Genomic DNA, 20,096 nt, shown 5'->3' on the forward strand with positions numbered 1-20,096 from the left:
TGTTCTGCAATGCCGTCGTAGGTAACCTTCAGAACCACATTTCCAACACCTTACAGCCATTTTGTTCTCACTGCTACTCCATATCAAAGCATCTACTTGTCTGGATAAATCATCTAAAATAGCCATCAGTTGATCCACTGGCTCGTGGACTCGCACAGCTCTGACTGGGTAGCTATCTCTACGTGTTGCTTGCTGGGCTACCTCGACTTTTACGGCGTACAACAGAGCGCTTTTTATGTCCTTCACATCTGCCATACGCAGAGCTTTCTGTATTTCAGTATCCCGGATGCCGTCGATGAAATATTGCAGCGACAGGATTTCTCTTGTTTCTGTCGGGCACTCCGAAAAGGCGTGATGTGACAGCCTTTCAACATCCGTGGCAAGCTCCTGAAGTGTTTCGGTGGGCTTCTGTTGACGGGATTTTAGTTGAAGCCTGCTGTACTCTTTCAAACACTTTTCGCCAAAGCGCAGCTCCAATGCGCCGGATAGAGCTTCTAGTCTAGTCTCTGGTTTTCGGGAAGCGTCTGCAGGATATCCGCTGCGTCTGCTCTCAGAGATGCGGCGAGATGGCAGGCCTTAGTTTGGAATCCCATCCATTCGCATCCGCAACGATAGAAAACTGGGTCTTATACACTAGCCAGGATGTCTTCCCATCATATGTGGATAGCTTCAGAGACGGACGAGCAGGCATCGGTAAGAATTTAAAACCATCACTATTGTTCCCTGCCGTCGCTACGAATTTCTTTAAAATATCCACTTCTTTGGCTACTGCAGAAACTCTATCATCAATTTGTTGTTCGATTTGGTGTTGGACGGCACAAACTCTTCCTTCAATTCGTTCCTCCACAGCAGAAACTCTCCCTTCTGTATGTTCTTTTACAGAAGAAACTTTTTTTTTTCTATTTCTTCTTTCACCGAAGAAACTCTTTCTTCAATTTGATCTTTTACGGAAGAAACTTTTTCTTCAATTTGTCCAACTTTATTTTCAACTGTGTCAATTCTGCCTTCTATAGCTTCAAATTTATTTTCTATTATACAGATAATTTCTCTTTTCATTTCTTCTTGACGTGCTTCAATCTTTTCTTGACCAGCTTGAACGGCTTTCATTTCTTCCTTAACGGATTCCTGGCCCAATTTCATTTCTTCCTTAACGGATTCCTGGCCCAATTTCATTTCTTCCTTAACGGAGTTGACGGCCCGTTCCATCTTTTCTTGGAAAGCAGCAAATACTGTCATCATTTGCCTGAATTGTTCTTCCATCGCTCTTGTAATTGGCATTCAAAATCCCACTTCTGACACCAAAAATTGTTGCGTGCGTACGGGTTCGTTACGAAATGAATGCACAAGTCCGATGAAAAATGAACAAAAATTTATTATTATCGCAACAAAAATGATTAAATTTTCTCAAATTATCATGCAGTATTACAATATCTCACAGTAGTTATCTTTTAACTACTCAAATGCCCAATAGAACGTAATTCAAAACAGCTAAAGAACGCTAATCCGCGAATTCGTACAATCAACAAGAGCAGTTTTCTAAACAACAGCAAAGTAAGCAACTACTACGAACTGAGATGTTTTCCTCCTTTTATAAGATTTTAAAAATCACGTGCTAGAATTTTCCAGTACTTTCTCGAAATCAAAAAGAGATATTTATTTATTTATTTAATGCACGCGCTCTTGTATTTTCAATTTTCCGGCTTAGCTTTCTTTTAATATTCGTCACGCGCTGCACTGCGCGAGAAATAAAACCATTTAATTTATAATTGAACTAACATTAGCTTTTTAAATACCAAATTCGTAATAATATTAACGTTTTTGTTACCCGGACTCACTCTTTGGTTTCTCGGAACAAACGTTAGATCTTTTGCTCGCTGAGCTGGTTTTCAGCTGGTCATTTACATTCCGGCCGTCTTTTTGCGAGGAACCGCGGATCGCTGGTAGCCGTCGTTTTGGTTCTAAAAGAGGGAGACCTAGACATGATCATTTGGTCTTTTTCAAGACTGCGGATCGGTCTCCCTCGTATTTTCACCGCCCGGGACAGCACGGGCTGTCTTTTCAGGCAGTAGGAACCTGGTTAATGTTCAGCCTTAAAAAAGTTACAAAGACAGCAGCTCAGCACCAGTGGCAGTGGGAATGGGACACTACCGAACAAAGTAGAAACACCTATGAATATTACCATAAAGTTTCGCTCGATCGTCTGGATTCATCCCCACAAATAACGAGATTTGTGACGGGGCACGGGCCTTTCCCCTCCTACTACTACGAGCGAGGACATTACTTGACTCAATGCCCTCTAACCGCACAGCGGCATGTGCAGCTTCCGGAACAGGCAATTTCTCATAAGCGTTGTCTGATCAAACAGCCAGCATTTCGCATCAAAATACGCAAGATAATGCAGAAACTGGAGGAATTGGGAACAGATTTGTGCAGTGTGGAATAATTCCCTGTCAATCCCTCTTCTCTCTCTCTCTCTCTCTTTTTAACTGTATATATTATGAAACATGTATGTATTATGGCCAATGAAAATTATTATGAACTATGTTGTGATACTTCTTTGGCGAAATGAAGCAACTCCAATGATGGAACACAGCAATAACTTTTATTTAACACTCAAAAAAATGGCGACATACAAACAAGACGAGAAAACATATTCTATAAACTTATTTAAAAAAAAATAATTACATGTTTCGTGCGAGAAAATGCGTGCAGCTCTCGAGCCTGCATTTCAATATTGCCAGTAATCTGTACATTATTTATTATTCATCTATTTCAAATGCACGAGAGATTAATAACGATATTAAAGCTGTTACAATGTATGTATTATGTAACAGGCTCAATATATTATGAACTATGTAAGCAACTATGAACTATGTAAGCATGTATATGTATGAACTATGTAAGCATGCATATGTATGAACTATGTATATATAGTATAGATATAATTATGAAAGATCTAAGTATTATGAACAACTTGTATATAAGCATGTACTATGAACTATGTAAGCATATATTATGAACTATGTAACTATAAGCATATATTATGAACTATGTAAGCATGTATACAGGATCAATGTATGCCCTTATAGGCCCCATGAGGTGTTGCCCGGGATAGTTGCGGAACCTGGACTAGACCCGAATAGTCTAAGTACGCCGCACGGGTGTCCAGATTCTGCTCTCAACTGTCAGTCGACTGCGGGGGGGGGGGGGCAAATCCCGACGTTCTGGCTATGACCTGTACTTAGAGAGAATCTGCTCTTGGAGTTCATAAGCAGCCTTCACAGTGACTTGACCCATCGATTCCTCAGGGATAGGTTTAGGCTCGGCATCGACCGTACAGGTACTGTCTTGTACTTGTCTGCCCCTTGGTTGTGGGGGCGCTACATGGTCAGATTTCAAAAGATTGTCCTTAGAGGTTTGCCTCCCCTTGGTCAACGCTGGGAGACAAATTAAGACCTTTAGTACGTTCCCTTTGTCGGTGACCGGGGCTTGTGATTCATTTTTATGGCTGTGTTCAAATTTGTCAGGTTGCCCGGGGGAGGCGTTATGCTCTCTGGATCGCCTGTTAAGGAAGAGGCGCAATAATCAGAACCAGTACTAAATTAATGCAGAATTATCCCTGGAAGCGCAATGTTACCCGCTGTGGTGAATAACTGCTGATTCTAAGGCTCATGATTTTGCAACGTCCATGCTGTGAGTGCATCCAAGAGTGCGGATGAATGGTGGGATTCGTAATAACCGTGTTAAGGGGCTTTAAATAGCCCAGTTCTGGGAGAATCCTTTATTGATATGTTGTTATAGCATAATACGAAGCCAGCGTATGCAAGCCCCGAGGCTTCCTATTTACATAGAATGCTACAGAACTCATAGCGATTTAATAAAATAGCATCAGAGGCGAAAGACTGCTTCTTATGTATTGCTTTCTACATCAAACGGCAAAACCATTTATTATGTTTTAAGTTCTGCTAAAAGTTTTGCTATTTAATGTTTTTATGTTAGGAAAGATGTATTTTTGGTTATTTTTTCGTCTCTGTGTGTTAATTTTTGCTAAAAGATTTGCTGTTTAATGTTTTTATGTTAGGAAATATATGTGTTTTTGGTTATTTGTTCGTCTCTGTTTTACATTCTGCTGAAAGTTTTGCTGTTTAATGTTTTTATGTTAGGAAATATATGTGTTTTTGGTTATTTGTTCGTCTCTGTTTTACATTCTGCTGAAAGTTTTGCTGTTTAATGTTTTTATGTTAGGAAAGATTTTTGGTTATTTGTTCGTCTGTGTGTGTTACGTTTTTCTAAACAAAATTGCTGTTTAATGTTTTTATGTTAGGAAAGATGTATTTTTGTTTATTTGTTCGCCTCTGTGTGTTAAGACAGTGTCGAATTTTTTCTGGTTAACATGACAGTTTTAACTTTGTTTCGGCTTCCTGATTTTGTTGAAGTGAAAATAGATTGATGTGTTGTTCATGGACAAAGTTTGTGCAATTCTCTGATTTTTTTAATATTAAAATAGGTCGATGTGTACACGGACACCGAGTTTGTGCAAGTCTTTTACTTTTTGTTTTGGTTTTGTGTAGCGAGCGAAAGGTTCTTCGCCTCAAAGAAGAGACGATTCGTTAAGGATTACCGTAACAGTAACTTTTTACCGCGGCTTCCAATGCCGCTTAGAAAAACGTGTAGTACAGAAAGGACCACCATTTGAGAAGTCATATTCGCATCATTTGACTGATAAATGTTTTTCCTGTAGCTATTATTTAACGTATAGAATAATAAAAATCAGTTTTTCGCTAATGTGTTTGCTTATTAACATGCTATGGATTTTGTCACATGTTATGTTAAACTTCATTAATTTTACTAGGTAAAATTTAGCGTGCTTAAATTCGTTTCTTAAGGCAGCACAGATATGCTTAGTGGGATTCAAATCAGATGAGTTAAAGTGGCCAATCCAGTCGTGTGGTACCTTATGTTTGTAAACATTCTGACTCCCCAATAGTCTCGCAGTTCTGCGCATGCCCACCGCCATTGAAGTATCTGTTTTGACGTGCTCCGAGTTTTATGCTTTATGTTTGGTAAATGTACTGTTTATTCTGGTGAAGGTGCTTAATTGTGCATTAGTTTGTGTTCTGAAGTTGATTTTGATATGTGAAAAGCTTCTGTGAAGTGTTTTTGCCTCCATTTGGAAGATTTGAAAGCTGGCAGTCGCTAAACTTGATCTTTGCATACGTGTATTTTTTATGCATGCTGATTTGGAATATTTATCGTTTCAAAATGAGTAAGTACTAACTTTTACGTGTATTATGGAGTATACTTAAGATGCGGAGTTAGTTTTTTCCTGTTTTGTATTATTAAATCAAATGTTTGATCACTTATATTTCGTGCATGACATTCGATAAATTTTTGCATGTGTTTAACTATTATAATTTATGCATCGAATCTTGCAGTTGATTTAAACTAAATATATTATTTCACAATGCTTTAACGATATAGTTGCTTGGCTCCTTGCGTAATTTGTTTGTTTACATAGTAGTCAAATTATTTTCTGTTTACATGCAAATTATATGATATATCTGTATCAAAATATTTTATGCTAGCATATTCTATACCTGAACTTTTGCATGAACGTTTTTGAAGTATTCCATGCATTTAAATATTGTTTTTAATGCGTCGAATCTACTGATATATTTGAATTGGATGTGTTCACGATGATATAACACGAAAATTAGAAATTCGTTTCTTTTTAAACGCTTCATGCATGATTTGTCAGAGTTCAGAGCTGCAATTGTGAAATTAGAATGTTTTACATTTATATGAATAATCTGATTAAATTTTTGTGTGTTAGCGTATTAATTATTTGGTTTCACGCTACTTAGTATTTATTTTAGCAAATGATCTTAACTTTTGGTGTTTTTTTAAAATTACTCATTTTGCACCAAGTGCGCTTCGAGAAATATGTGTGCATTTAATTAGTTTGCACTGTAAGTCAATTTTTGACATTTATTATATATTTATATTGGCTTTTCACTTTCAATTATTATTATTTTGAGTAATTATTTTGATTTATTTTGAGTGTACATCACCTCTAAAGTCGTTAGGCTTAGCGCGACGGCCGTTTGTTTATGGCTCAAGTCTACGGATTTTTCACTTTGAGATCAGGACTTTTGACCTGTTGGTTAAAATCTTGGTTTGTATGTGATTTTACCCAGAATTTCCCGATTTTATTATTTTTAATATTATCAGTTGATTTTATTGAATATTAGAGGATATAACTGAAACATTTTACTGGAGCAATTTTTAATTTTATGTGTTTTAAATGAAATACTTTATGTATTAGATATATAGCTTGTCTCAGAGCTTGGTGCAAATGTCGCAGAAACGGAACTGAAATATGGAAAGTGGGATTATGATTGACAATATGAGTAAAGAAAATTTATTTCAAATCATCAATGGTTTAGATAGGGTTGTGGAGGCATTGTAAGAAAGGAGTCTCCAAATACCTTGTGTCAATTAGTGAAGGTATTGGTCCGATAACTGAGTGAATCGCCAATCATAATGAGATTAATAGAAAAGGAACGTAAGAGTAGAAATGGAGAAAAACTGGATATTATTTAAGAATGCATGATTCCCATGAAAACATATGATGAAAATGTGAAGGAACATAGACAAAATATGGAATCTTATTTTAAGGAAATTAAGGTAAATAAAGATGATAAAATTCTAATTGAAGCGCTTACTAAGGAAATATATGTTTTTGATAAAATTAAGTTTGCCCTTAATCGGATTGATATTGGAATCAATGTGTTAAAGTCGCATACCAGAAGAAATGGTGATCTGGTGGTTAAATTGAAAATCAAGGAAGAATGTATTGCTATCAAAAGAATTGTATTGGAAAATGGAAAAATAAATAGTCTAGTTAAACCTAAGAGGGAAATATTTATTAGACCTAAAGTCATTGTTTGCAACGTGTCGGATTCTGTTTCTAATGAAGAGCTTCTGGATGTTCTAAAACGAGGTTGTAGTTGTAAAACTGACTATTCTAGAGTTTTGTTTAAAATAAGAATAGTATAAAAGGAGGTTTCACATTGAATTTTCCAGGGCTAATCTTTGGAATATGGTAACAGGTAGTTTGGCGATATTTTGGTAGGCGATAAAGGTTACTACCTAGGACTTTGGGAATAATGTGAGAAGTACTCAGTTCTGATTACGCATTATTTTGTGTGAGGGAAATGAGAGGTCATGAGATATGTCATGTGACATTTATGGACGAATCACAGTTCTTTAATTGGAAAAGGGGGTAAATTTGTAAAAATATCTGCCGTACTTTATAACATTAGCTTCATTCTATGTTCTGTGAAACAGTGTTGCTCAATATTTGGCTCCCCATGGCCCTATGAGAAGTAAATCCGAAATTTTTATTGCGTTTATGTGTAATCCAAAAGAATTGCTTGAATGGTGTATGAGTGTAGGATTAATTGCGGATAAGTATGAATGTCCAATATGTGGGTATGAAATGAGATTGTGTGAAAGGAAGGATATTACAGATAAGTTTGAATGGCGGTGCAAGAAATCTGGTGAAAATGGACATTTTGTGAAACGGAGTGTAAGGAAAGGTACCTGGTTTTCTGAAAGTTGTTTGAGTATGGGTGAAATTTTATTATTTCTTATTAGTGGGTGAATAGACTGCCAGTTGACTACTGGATTATTAAATTTATAAGAAAAGTTTAATTGCCATGCAATCAAGATTGTGAAGAAGATTAGGTAAGTTAGTATTTTTAATCATTTGAGGATATTATTTTTATGCATGTAAGGATTAAATAAATCAATATGGTATTATCGGAAAATTGTTATTAGCAATGAATTAGTTTAAAGCAATTAGGATTGTAAGCTAATTTTTATTAATTTAATGTATGTGCTTATTTATATTTTAAGTAGTGCTTTTTAATTTAATTATATTTTAATTTAATGATCGTGATTTTCTGAGTTATATATTTGTAGTATGTTGGAATACGTTTGAGTAGAAGTAAATGTGCATGTAAAAAATTTAAATATTTGACACTAAGTATTTGGAACCATTTTTAATGTTTGCGTTATAAATTCGTTGGTGACGTTTATAATAGATAATTTAGAGGAAAAAGTTTTTCGATATTTTATTTATTTTATACATGGAAATGTTCATCCTTGGAAAGGGTATATTCTTTTTCGAGATCAGGTAATTTCATATATGTGCTTTTTACCGAGTTTAAAGATTCACAAAATTTTCCTGCATTTTCGTGGAAATTTTTCTAATTTATGAGAAAAAAGCAGTGTACATGGATAAAGTCAAGAGTGTGCGCAATGCCATTTTTGTGCAATTCTGGGATGTTTTTTTAAGTAAAAATAAGTCGACGTGTACATGGTTACTGTGCATGTGCGATTCTGGAAAACGCGGCAGGAGTTTGCGATTCTGCACTTTTTCCCAATTTTGCAGTTAATATTTGTGATGATTAAGCAGTTTTGTTCCATAGAATTTCTAGCATAAGTATAATTCGGCTAGCAGATTGTTGGAAAAAGTGTTCAGTAAATAAAAAGAAAAGAAACATGTCTTTACTTCGTGAAGACAAAATGGCGCCGAAAAAAAAAAAGTAGAAGGTTGCTGTAGCAGAGTTGGTCGCCAAAATTTCGCCAAAAAATCGCCAAGTTACCATAATCCAAAGATCAACCACCCTGTTAGTATGACTATATAACAAATATTTAGTACATCGCTTGGTTCTTATAAATAATTTGACAAAGTAGGATTTCCAATCCAGTGGTAATCTGGGATAACTCATACACACCGATCTATTTTCACTTGAATTGCACAAACTAGGCACTACACTCTCCCTTGACTTTGTCCATGTACAAATCGATCTGTATTAATAAAAAAGTCAAAGGAGAAGCCAAAAATATTATAATCTCAATAAACTGCATTTTAAATTAAACAATGAAATAACATAAGAAAGGAAATTCGGTGAATTTTTACATTATGGTAACTTGGCGACTTTTTGGCGAAATTTTGGCGACCAACCCTGCTACAGCAACCTGTGAGTTTTGTTTTGGACGCCATTTTGTTTTCACGAAGTAAAGGCATATGTTCTTTTTTTACTCAATATTTTTTCCAACAATTTGCTAGCCGAATTACGCTTATACTAGAACTTTTATGGAAGAAAAATGCTTAATCACGACGAAGATTAGGTGCGAAATTTGGAGAAAGTGCAGAATCGCAAACGACTTGCCGCGTTTTTAAGAATTGCACATACACGGTATCCATGTACACGTCGACCTATTTTCACTTAAAAATACATCCCAGAATTGCACAAAAATGGCATTGCGCACACTCTTGACTTTATCTATGTACACATCGACCTATTTTTACTTAAAAAGTCAAGGATAATTGGCAAGAATCCAATTTTTCTTACTCTTGTAAAAAAGCGCGAAACAAATAAGTGGACGATTCTGCACTTGAGCAGCGAAATTGTTTCTAAGTGCTTGTTAGCTAAAATCACGATTGGAATTTTCCGGGAAAATGTCACATTATATGTCTCATGATCTCTCATTTCTCTGAGACAAAATAATCTGTTATTCGAACTGTGTACTTCTCAGATTATTGCTAATAAAGTAACCTTTATCGCCTTACCAAAATGTCGCCAAACTACCTGTTACCATATTCTAAAGATTAGCCAACAGGGGCTGCAGAAACGAAATTGTCTGTAATAAGTGATGTGCTCCGGTGCGCGTAAAAGTAAAGAATGGGTAAATCCGAAAAATTGTGTTGGCAGAGTTTCTGACTAGCGTGTGTTTGCCTTTTGGCCACATTTCCCTAAACTGTTATTATATACTGCCGTATTACGGGACATTGATAGCTTCGCTAGCTAATTCGATATTTAGGGGATAACTACTTAGAATTGTGTTTGGCTTCGGCTTAATCTTTTTAATTAGCCATTAGTTAAGTTCTCATTTCTTATAATTTTGAGTTGAAGCCCAAGTGGTGGCTTTGTTGTACGTCCTGAGAAAGGGGCCATCTGTTAATCCTTATTTTGAGCAATAGAGGGTAATTAACCCTTTTTGAATTTTCCGTTTCTGTTACTGAACTTAAGCTATTATTCGTTTAGCTGTTCACTGAATTCCTCCACAGTTAAGTTGTTAGATAAAAGGGCGGAACACCACAACCTTTTTGTTAGTGATTATTGAGCTACAATTTTGTTTGTTTTGTATTCACATTCAAGAGACGGAAGACGTGAGTCTTCGTGCAGCAGTAGAACACGTAAGTCGAGTTCCTATGGCAGTCCTAAGTCTAAAACCAAATCTCTTGCAGTCGCATCACGGTTCCTTCCGACAGAAAACAGTCTTTTGATGCAGCTGTTTTGATGCAGCAGCGACGGTCGGTTTCCGTCGAAAATATCGCGGTAAAAACATCGCGAACGAAAACGTAGCTGAGAAAACAACGCAAAGCGAAAATGTCGTGGTGCAAAACATCGTGGAAGAAAAGAAAGCGAAAAAGGAAACATCGCAGTTCTAAAACATTTCCTTTCAAAGTATCGTCTTCGAAATTAAAAAAGGTTTCTAAACTTCGGTTCAGTAACTTCCCAGTTTAAAAAAACATCGTCCTCGAAAATATCGTGATAAAAAATAAAGCACCTACAAATCATCGCATGACGATAACATCGCAGACATGCGTTTTCAGACTTTAAAAGTTGTAAATGCGTATTCGTATAATGACTTGTAAGCGCAAGAAGGAAGTAGGAACATATTTACTTTTATAATTCATAATTTTATTGGTTAACTACGTAAGATTAAAACTTCTATTAAGTGCTCTAAGTTATATTATTTTCGATTAACTTTCAGTTTTTAAATGCTCAGGTCTCCTTCTCACTTTTTCAGCAAGAATGTATCGGTTAATTCAAAATTATGAATTGTAAAAATTAATATATTCCTCTTTCCTTCTTGTCCTGCTCGCACAAATCATTATACGAATATGCATTTACAACTTTTAAAGCCTGACAAACGCATTTCTGCGATGTTATCGTCATGCGATGATTTGTAGGAGCTTTATTTTTTACCACGATATTTTCGACGACGATGTTTTTAAACTGCGAAGTTATTGAACCGACTTATTTTCGACCATGATGTTTTAGAACTGAGATGTTTTCTCTTTGCTTTCTTTTCTCCCACGATGTTTTGTACCACGACGTTTTCACCTTGCGTTGTTTTCTTCACGATGTTTCCGTCTGCGATGTTTTTGCCGCGATATTTTCAGCTGTGACCTCTTGGTCACCTTCGCCAGGCTGTATATCAAATTCCAGAAAGCATTAAGCATGATTTAATTCGCAATTATAAATGAATGCGTTATCTTTGTTGTTGCGAGGCTAAGTTTCTCTAGATTGGCAACAAATCCACTAGTCTACTGTTTCAAATGTAAACATCAATGGCCGCCATTAAAAACAGGCTTAGCGGCAATTAAACAACTTTAAAATTGCTGATAATTCTAAAAATATTGCACACAGATTTACTAAAGGCATAAAATCCTTAACCGGAAGATAAAAACAACATAATTCAATCATTTTTAAAGGAAGAAATGTACAATTTACAAACATATAAGAGTAAAGAAACTGAGATCACTGAGCCGGGTAACAGAGTGGATCCACTGATTGCGAAAAAAAAAGGCGGCTGTAAGCTCTTGATATGACACTGAGGAATTACATTTACTTTAAACAGCACTACAGACTGGAATTCCAGCATGCGTCTACTCTGCACCACATATTCAGTCACAGAATTTGCATATTCCCGAAGCTAACTTTTGCGCAGAAGTGCAATTTTGTGTTCAATTGTATTTAATTAATGTAAATATTTACAACATTGAGCACGGGTTGCAAAATTAATTTAGTTGAGTACGATGGACATTTACTTTTGGAGACTAGTGCACACATATAGATACATATAATTTCTATCTTCACATTTTATTCTTCATTTTGTGGATGGTTCGCAGCATATTGAAGTAAATGTATTTAAAATATTTTATTCCGAAATTTGTGCAGATCTAAGAATTATATATTCAGTAACGCCCTTATTACTCCCTTGCACAAAGAAAGTATTGTAATCGCGAAAAATTTCTGGTATCGTATTTCAACGAAAATATCCATTTGACCGCTATCGAATGCAATTTAACGATGTTTTTGCGTAACATTTGTACGTAAGAACAGAATAACAGGCTCATTTTCCTCCAAGAAATTATAAAACTGATTTAAAATGATTTCTCAAGAGATTATTTCGTGGCGTCTGTACGTACGTATTATCTCCCATAACTTAAAAACGAGTAGCCTCAGAACGTTGAAATTTTGTACATAGGACTGCTATGACATGTAGATGTGCAACTCCCATTTTGCTTGCAATCGGTCGCAGTATATATATATATATATATATATATATATTCAATCTGTTACTCGACTCAGTGACCTCAGTTTCTCATATATTTGTAAATTATGCAAATTTATTTTTAAAATGATAGCGTTATTTTGTTCTGGTTAACATTTTCATGTGTTTACTTAACCTGCATGCAATAGTTGTGGATTTATCAACAATTTAAAAGTTTTTTTTTAATTGCGGCTAAGCCTAAATTATATTTACTATAGCGGCCATATTAGTTTACATTTAAAACTTAGCATTGTAGTGGATTTGTTGCCAATCTAGAGAACGTAAGCTTCGCAACAACAAAATAACGTCGTCTTTTATTATAACGAATTAAATTATGCTTTTAATCCATTCTGGAATAATCATTTAAGTTATAAGCTTGTTTTTGCGTAGAAACTGTAATTTTAATTGCAAAAATTTTTTTCTTTAATTGCTTTAACTGTACTTCGTGATTTATGTTCTTCTATATCTTTCAATTTTTTTATTGAAAATATTTTGAATTTTTATGTATTTTTGCCTTGCCGCCAAGTAAAAACGGAATTAATTAGCAGCGCATGCGCTTTAGGTACGCGGCGCAGAATTTGTGTGTGAGAAATTGTTTCTTTTTTATTTCTTTAATTTCTTTTATAGATTAGTTTAGATTTATTATAGTATTTGAATAGAAATTCGTTAACTATTAATTGAATATGTTTAAATCAAATACAGAACAATTGCGTATAATTCAGTATTCAGTACAAGAAAGTCATGTGGTGTACACATCAGATTTTTACTTCCTTGTACGAAGTAAAAAGGAAGTATTGTAATCCCGAAAAGTTTCAGGCAGCATATTTCAACGAAAATATCCATTTGGACCGCTATCGAATGCAATTTAACGATGTTTTTGCGTGATATCTGTACATAAGGACAGAATAAAATACTCTTTTCCTTCAGAAAAATTATAAACTCAAAAACGAGTAGCCTCAGAACGTTGAAATTTTGTATATAGGATTGCTATAACATGTAGATGTGCACCTCGTATTTTGGCTGCAATCGGCAGCACCAAACATATATAAATATATTTATATATATATCCACTCTGTTACCCGGCTCAGTGATCTCAGTTTCTTTACTCTTATATGTTTGTAAATTGTACATTTCTTCCTTTAAAAATGATTGAATTATGTTGTGTTGTTTTTATCTTCCGGTTAAGGATTTTATGCCTTTAGTAAATCTGTGTGCAATATTTTTAGAATTATCAGCAATTTTAAAGTTGTTTAATTGCCGCTAAGCCTGTTTTTAATGGCGGCCATTGATGTTTACATTTGAAACAGGAGACTAGTGGATTTGTTGCCAATCTAGAGAAACTTAGCCTCGCAACAACAAAGATAACGCATTCATTTATAATTGCCAATTAAATCATGCTTAATTCTTTCTGGAATTTTTTCGAGGAAATAAGTGTTTGAAACTTACTACGTAATTTTTAATATAGATATTTTGAGTTTATTTTTGCCTTCTCGCGAAGTGAGAACTGAATTAATTCAATGAGAAATACTCAATCGTCTGTGAAAAACTGTTCCTTTTTTGTTTTGTTTGCCTAATTTCTTTTATACATCATTCTAGCTTTATTATAGTATTTGAATAGAAAATGTGGCAACGATTAGATAATTCTATTCTTTAAATGATATAAATTTTGTGCATTATGAGTTATAATATGAACGAAATATATACGTTAACTGTTATATAATTAATGGATTATATAACAGTTAACTTAGTTTCCGTTATATAATTATTATATAAGTTAACTGTTATATATTTATTAATACTGTTAAGTGAATTTAGCGCCAGAGTGTCGCTATAGTAAACAAATACTAGAGTGAATTTTAAAGAATGCATTTATTCTATTGTGGTTTATGCGCTGTCGGCGAAGTCGATTTAATTCAATCCAATAAGTTTAAATGAAATGCAAGAAAAAATGCGTATAATTTAATATTCCAATTTAATATTCCAATACAAGGAAGTCATGTGGTGTACTCATCAGTTTTTTAATGTACATTTTCTAACCATTCTTGTTTACGGATGCGAGAATATGCATAGTTGAGGTCAGCAAAGTTTTGTCGCAAATGTTTCTACTTCTATTCCTTGCGACTACTTTATTTAGTTTCCGTATCTTATTTTGATTTCGAAAAATAAAGTCTGAGAAAATAGACTTGGATTCCGGAATTTCCTTGTGTATCAGTAAAAGCGTATATTTACACTGAGCGAGAATGGGAAGTAGTTTTATTTGTGCCTTCATTTATTGTGTTTATTTTATGTTTCTAAACCTCTTTCGTCTTCCTGTATATTTTCTAGCGTTGATTTTTCTTATAGCGTAAAGTAAATGAAGTTGTTTTCTGAGAAATAGAAAATGTTTCCGAATATTGCTTAAAAAATGCTTAAATTTATGTTTCTTTCTATTTGATATGGATGGAGTTCTAAAAGTTATAATTCTGTAAGCTAAATTTCAAATCTCTAGAGCACAAAGGAAAAAAAATTAGCAACAATTGTTTTGTGCGAAAAGATAGAATTCTGGAACACTATTTGGTAAAAATGACCTTACGTTTGCATTTACTTTCATTTCATATGCATAGAGATTTTGAAGGCTATGGATTTTAAGGCAAACGTTTTAGGGATTAGCATATCAACAAAAAGAAACTTAACAGATATCTAAATAAGATAATTAATTTTATTTTAATAGCGTCTCTTTCGGAATTTGCTACTTTTTAGTTGATATGCATGTTGTTTGTTGTTCGATGTGCATGGAGTTCTAAAAGTTACGATTCTGTAAGCAAAATTTCAATTCACTATTCATTATTGTTAAATTACACATTATCTTCAAAAGAAATTCTTTTGATTTTTAATTTATATCTGACAATATTTTCGAACCAGAAGGAAAAAATGACAAAATTTGGAAACGTTAAATTTATTGGGTAAGGCATATTTTACTTAACGCGTTTTTTTTTTTCCCCCTTTCCTGTAATTTTTATTGCTTCCGTCATCCACCGTCAGAGGGAAAATTACATTGACTACAAATAGAGAATGAATGTATAGCTTAGACAAAGAGAGTTCTGTTAATGCGCCATAATATTAGCTTGCATCAAGAGCTGTAAACGTTTTTGATTTTTTGATTTTAGCGAGCAGTATTTATAATTCGTTACTGCTTAGGACTTAAGATCACGGGTAATTGGAACAGATCTGAAGTTGGTAAATCTTTACATTATGGTAAATTGGCGATTTTTTGGCGAAAATTTGGCGACCAACCTTGCTACAGCAACCTGCTAGTTTTGTTTTGGTCGCCATTTTGTTTTCACTAAGTAAAGGCATGTTTTTTTTCACTCAACATATTTTCCAACAATCTACTAACCGAATTACGCTTGTACTAGAACTTTTATGGAACAAAAGTGCTTAATCATGACGAAGATTAGGTGCAGAATCGCAAACTGCTTGCCGCGTTTTTAAGAATTCCACATACACGGTATCCATGTACACGTTGACCTATTTTGACTTATGAAAACATCCCAGAATTGCACAAAAATGGCATTGCGCACACTTCTGACTTTATCCATGTACACATCGACCTAGTTTCATTTAAAAAGTCAAAGAAAATTGACAAAAATCCAATTCTTCTTACTCTTGTAAAAAGCGCCAAACAAATAATTGGGCGATTCAGCACTTTAACAGCGAAATTGTTTCTAAGTGCTTATTAGCTAAAATCACAATCGGAATTTCCGGAAAATGTCACATAATGTCTCATAATTTGTCATTTCTCTGAGACAAAATAATCTGTGATTCGAACTGTGTACTTCTCAGATTAGTTCTAGCTAATAACCTTTATGGCCTTACCAAAATTTCGCCAAACTACCTTTTACGGTATTCTAAAGATTAGCCCTAAAGTATCATATTCTGTTACACGTAGTTAAGTATTTGTTGCCCCACAAGTATTGTTTCATGAGTATAAATACATTTTAGTTGCAGCTAAATGCGTAGGTAGATATGTTTCGTTAAATGAACGTTTTTTACTTCCTTGTAAAGTAAAATGATAAATTTAAAAAAGAAATTGGTTATGTTGTTCTTATCTTCCGGTTAAGGTTTTTATGCCTTTAGTAAATCTGCATGCAATATTTATAGAATTATCAAAAATTTGAATGTTGTTTATATGCGGCTAAGCGTAATTTTTTTTACCATAGCAACCATATTTGTTTACATTTGAAACTTAGCAGAATAGTCGATTGGTTGCCAATCTAAAGAAACTAAGCTTCGCAACAACAAATTTTTCATTTTTATTTGTCTAATTTCTTTTATGCATAGTTTTAGATTTATTATAATATTTGAATAGACATGTGGCAACGATGAGATCATTCTTCAGATGATATAATTTTTGCGCATTCTGAGTTATAAAATGAATGAGATGTCACGCTGTTAAATGAACCTAGCGCCAAAGTGTCACTATGGTAAATTTAAAATTTAAAAAGCGCATTTATTCTATTGTGGTTTATACGCTACCGACGTAGTACACTCATGTCCATAAATTAAGGATAATGCAAAATCAGGCAAAGAAAGAGTTAAAAGCAAAACAAATTTGACTTATTTGTAAACCTTATTTATTAAAAAAAAAGGAAAGAGCAAAACAATTGCTATATGTTTGCTATTATTAAAAAAATTAGCGATTTTTTCTCCATGGAGCAAATTACAAAAAAACAATATTACATGGTTGGTATGATTGCTAATACATTATATGTCTCCCAGACGATGCAATACAGTCCGTACAACGGCTAGGCATGCTGAGTATCAAATTATCGATCTGATCTTGGAGGATATTACACCAATCAAAACGCAATGCTCTCCGAAGTTCCGGTAGACATGTACCAGGAGTTTGACGGGCTGCAACTCCTCCGCCAAGCATATCCCTCACGTGCTCTACTGGATTCAAGTCCGGTGAGAATGCTGGGCAGTCCATACGGGTGATATCCTCCGATTGAAGGCACTCGCTCACGATGTTTGCACGATGAGGACGCGCGTTGTTATCCATAAACACAAATTGTGCGCCCATGGTGCCCCGAAACAAACGCACATATTGTTCCAGAATGAGGTGCCGATAGATTTGGCTTGTCGTGGTTCCAATCTGAACATGCAGGTCAGTTCTGGAACCCAGAATAATTCCACCCCAAACGAGCACTCCTGCACCACCGTAACGGTGTCGTTCAGTGACGTTTTCTTGGTGGTAACGGGTACCTGGAGCTCTCCATATGAAAGTCTGGCGAGAATCAGACTGCTAGCTAAACCTGGACTCGTTGGAAAATGTCACACCCACTGTTACGGTGTTCACGATGCATGCTCTCTACTCCAGGCTAACCGCAGGGGACAGTGAGTTGCAGTAAGTGGAATGCATCTGACAGGTCTACGAGCATATAGGCCAATCTGCTTTAAGCGTCTGTACACGGTCTGCCTTGAAATTGTCGTACCAGTGGCTGAAGAGAGCTGACGAGACAGGTCTGAGACTGTGCTCTACCTGATCTTTTGGCAGTAACTGCCAAATACCGGTCCTCATTCGGCGTTGTAAGTCTGGGACGACCTGTGCTGTAACGTCTACTCGCGTTACCATCATCTTGGAATCGTTGCCAAAGCCTGGAGAGGACACTCTGGGCAACTCGAAGTTCGTCTGATACTTCCAGTTGGGTACGCCCACATTCAAGACGGCCGATAATTCTACCACGTAAAAAATCATCCAAATGCGTCCTTTGTGTCATAACTATTCGGTTATTGCACTCTAATGCTTATGAAGCTCCTGCGAACAATTTTACTTCTTTGCCTGTATTCCTTATATATCACTCTCTTACACTCTCGTCATTGTGACGTACCATCGGTGTCATCTGGTTACTTCCTGAAATTTGCATATGATTCTTGAAGATGTGTGTAGTGATTTTACAGGTGATATATTTATTTTAGAGTTCGATTTCCGCGTGACTCCGAATTATCCTTAATTTATGGACATGACTGTAGAATTCAATAAGTTTAAATGAAATGCAGGAAAAATGTATGTAATTTAGTACATCGTGCAAGGAAGTCATGTGGTGTACACATAAGAATTTTTTTTAAATGATGTCGCAGCATTTTTGACAAAAAGTTAGTTAATGAGAGCTATAAATGCAATATGATATAAGCTTTTTATCTATAAACAGTTGTTCAAAAACGCCCTTCAAAATTTTCATCATTTTGTCAATATAAATTTGTGTAGTTAATGAAATTACAAATATAGCTACTTTGAAAGTGGTTAAATCTACTTTCCGGAAAGACATAATATTTAGTTAAAAAATTATACGAAGTAATTTTTCTACTTCGTTTGTATATATGTGGTAACACTCTCATACTTCGCCCGTTTATTGTAGAGTGCAGAACTTAGTAGTGTATTCGGTTTGTCTCTTAACGAATACGAAAATTTGAAAATATAATATTAATACCTTTTATATTGTTATACCATGCGCTTCGCATTCCAAAAATTCAGCGATATGATGAATCTATTATAAATTCCTCCAGTACACCATTGCTATATTCAAAAACGTTCTCATTATGACAAAAATTTAAAAAAGGTCATATTAATATAAAGTTGTAATTAAATTAATTTAAATGGCATTACATATATAATAAAAAATTTATAAAACACTTTGTTTGATTTAAATGAAACCCCATAGTTAATATTTCATAAACGTATGATGTTTTGTTTACTTTGAAAGTAATGTACAAGTCTTCGATAGCTAATCATAGTTGGAAATTTAACCATAATTTTGACTGCAAAAATTATCCAAAAAGCTTCCTCCATTGGTTAATTGGATTTCTTTGAATCTTTTGACATTCACAGATGTCGATCTTCAGTTAAATCTTCAGTTTTATTTTCAGCAACATGTTGCGGTTACACACAAGTCGGCAAACGCCGATTCCAAAGGGCTTACATTTTTGATAGTTTTGCAGCAAACAAGAAGAAGCAGACAGACTGCAGTCCAGCTAAGGTAACGCGTAGAAAGAAAGTGCGTAATATTCAGGATGAAATCTTAAGTCAAACTGAGTTAGTTTTGGTCCTCAAAGCATTTTGATTGGATAGTTAATATTGCTGTAAAAATATTATTGGCTGCTTGCGTTTTAGTGCAATTTACATCACCAGAATTACGGAAGAGTCATATGACATAGATTTTTCTCGAAATGACACAGTGCAAATACATGCTGCTATTTTTAGAATAGACAAGGAAAATTAATTTACGTTGCTAATTTAATCTTTTACATATTCTTTATTTTCTTACATATTCCCTTCCTCTTCAAGAAGAAAAAGGCGTAGTGACAGAGAAGCCTTTTTAAAGAAAAAGCGTTAAAGCACTAGCAAAAAAAAAAAAAAAAAAAAAAAAAAAATCTGAAATGTTTCAGATTTTAAATTACATCCAAAGGGGCGTTTTTTAACATTTTGTGTGTTACCTTTCTTTATTAAATATCATGTTCCTCGCACTTAAACCGTAAGATCCAGTGCAACAGCAATATCGCAAAATAGTTTTAAAATGAGCATATCTTTAGAATTTCCGATACAGAGACTCACGCGCTGGAGATAAAAATGTTTTTTCTGCACAACGTTGCCATTGCTCGCTTTGAAATCCTTGAGTTTGTTAATCGAAAATTCGTCAAAG

General features: G+C 34.6%; 1 protein-coding gene across 1 annotated transcript in view; it reads left to right on the forward strand.

Annotated features, from left to right (window-relative positions):
- The first annotated feature begins 5,036 nt into the window (after positions 1–5,036).
- LOC118186408 (glutamate receptor ionotropic, NMDA 3A-like) overlaps positions 5,037–20,096 on the forward strand; it is a 221,883-nt gene continuing 206,823 nt past the window's right edge. Inside the window, exon 1 of the mRNA XM_085812593.1 lies at positions 5,037–5,266. The gene's annotated coding sequence lies outside the window, so the exon portion shown is untranslated. The remainder of the gene's footprint in view (positions 5,267–20,096) is intronic.

This window comes from Stegodyphus dumicola, chromosome 3 (assembly GCF_044657685.1).
Source record: "Stegodyphus dumicola isolate Sdum_Otavi_A_Nest chromosome 3, ASM4465768v1".
Lineage (NCBI taxonomy): Eukaryota > Metazoa > Arthropoda > Arachnida > Araneae > Eresidae > Stegodyphus > Stegodyphus dumicola.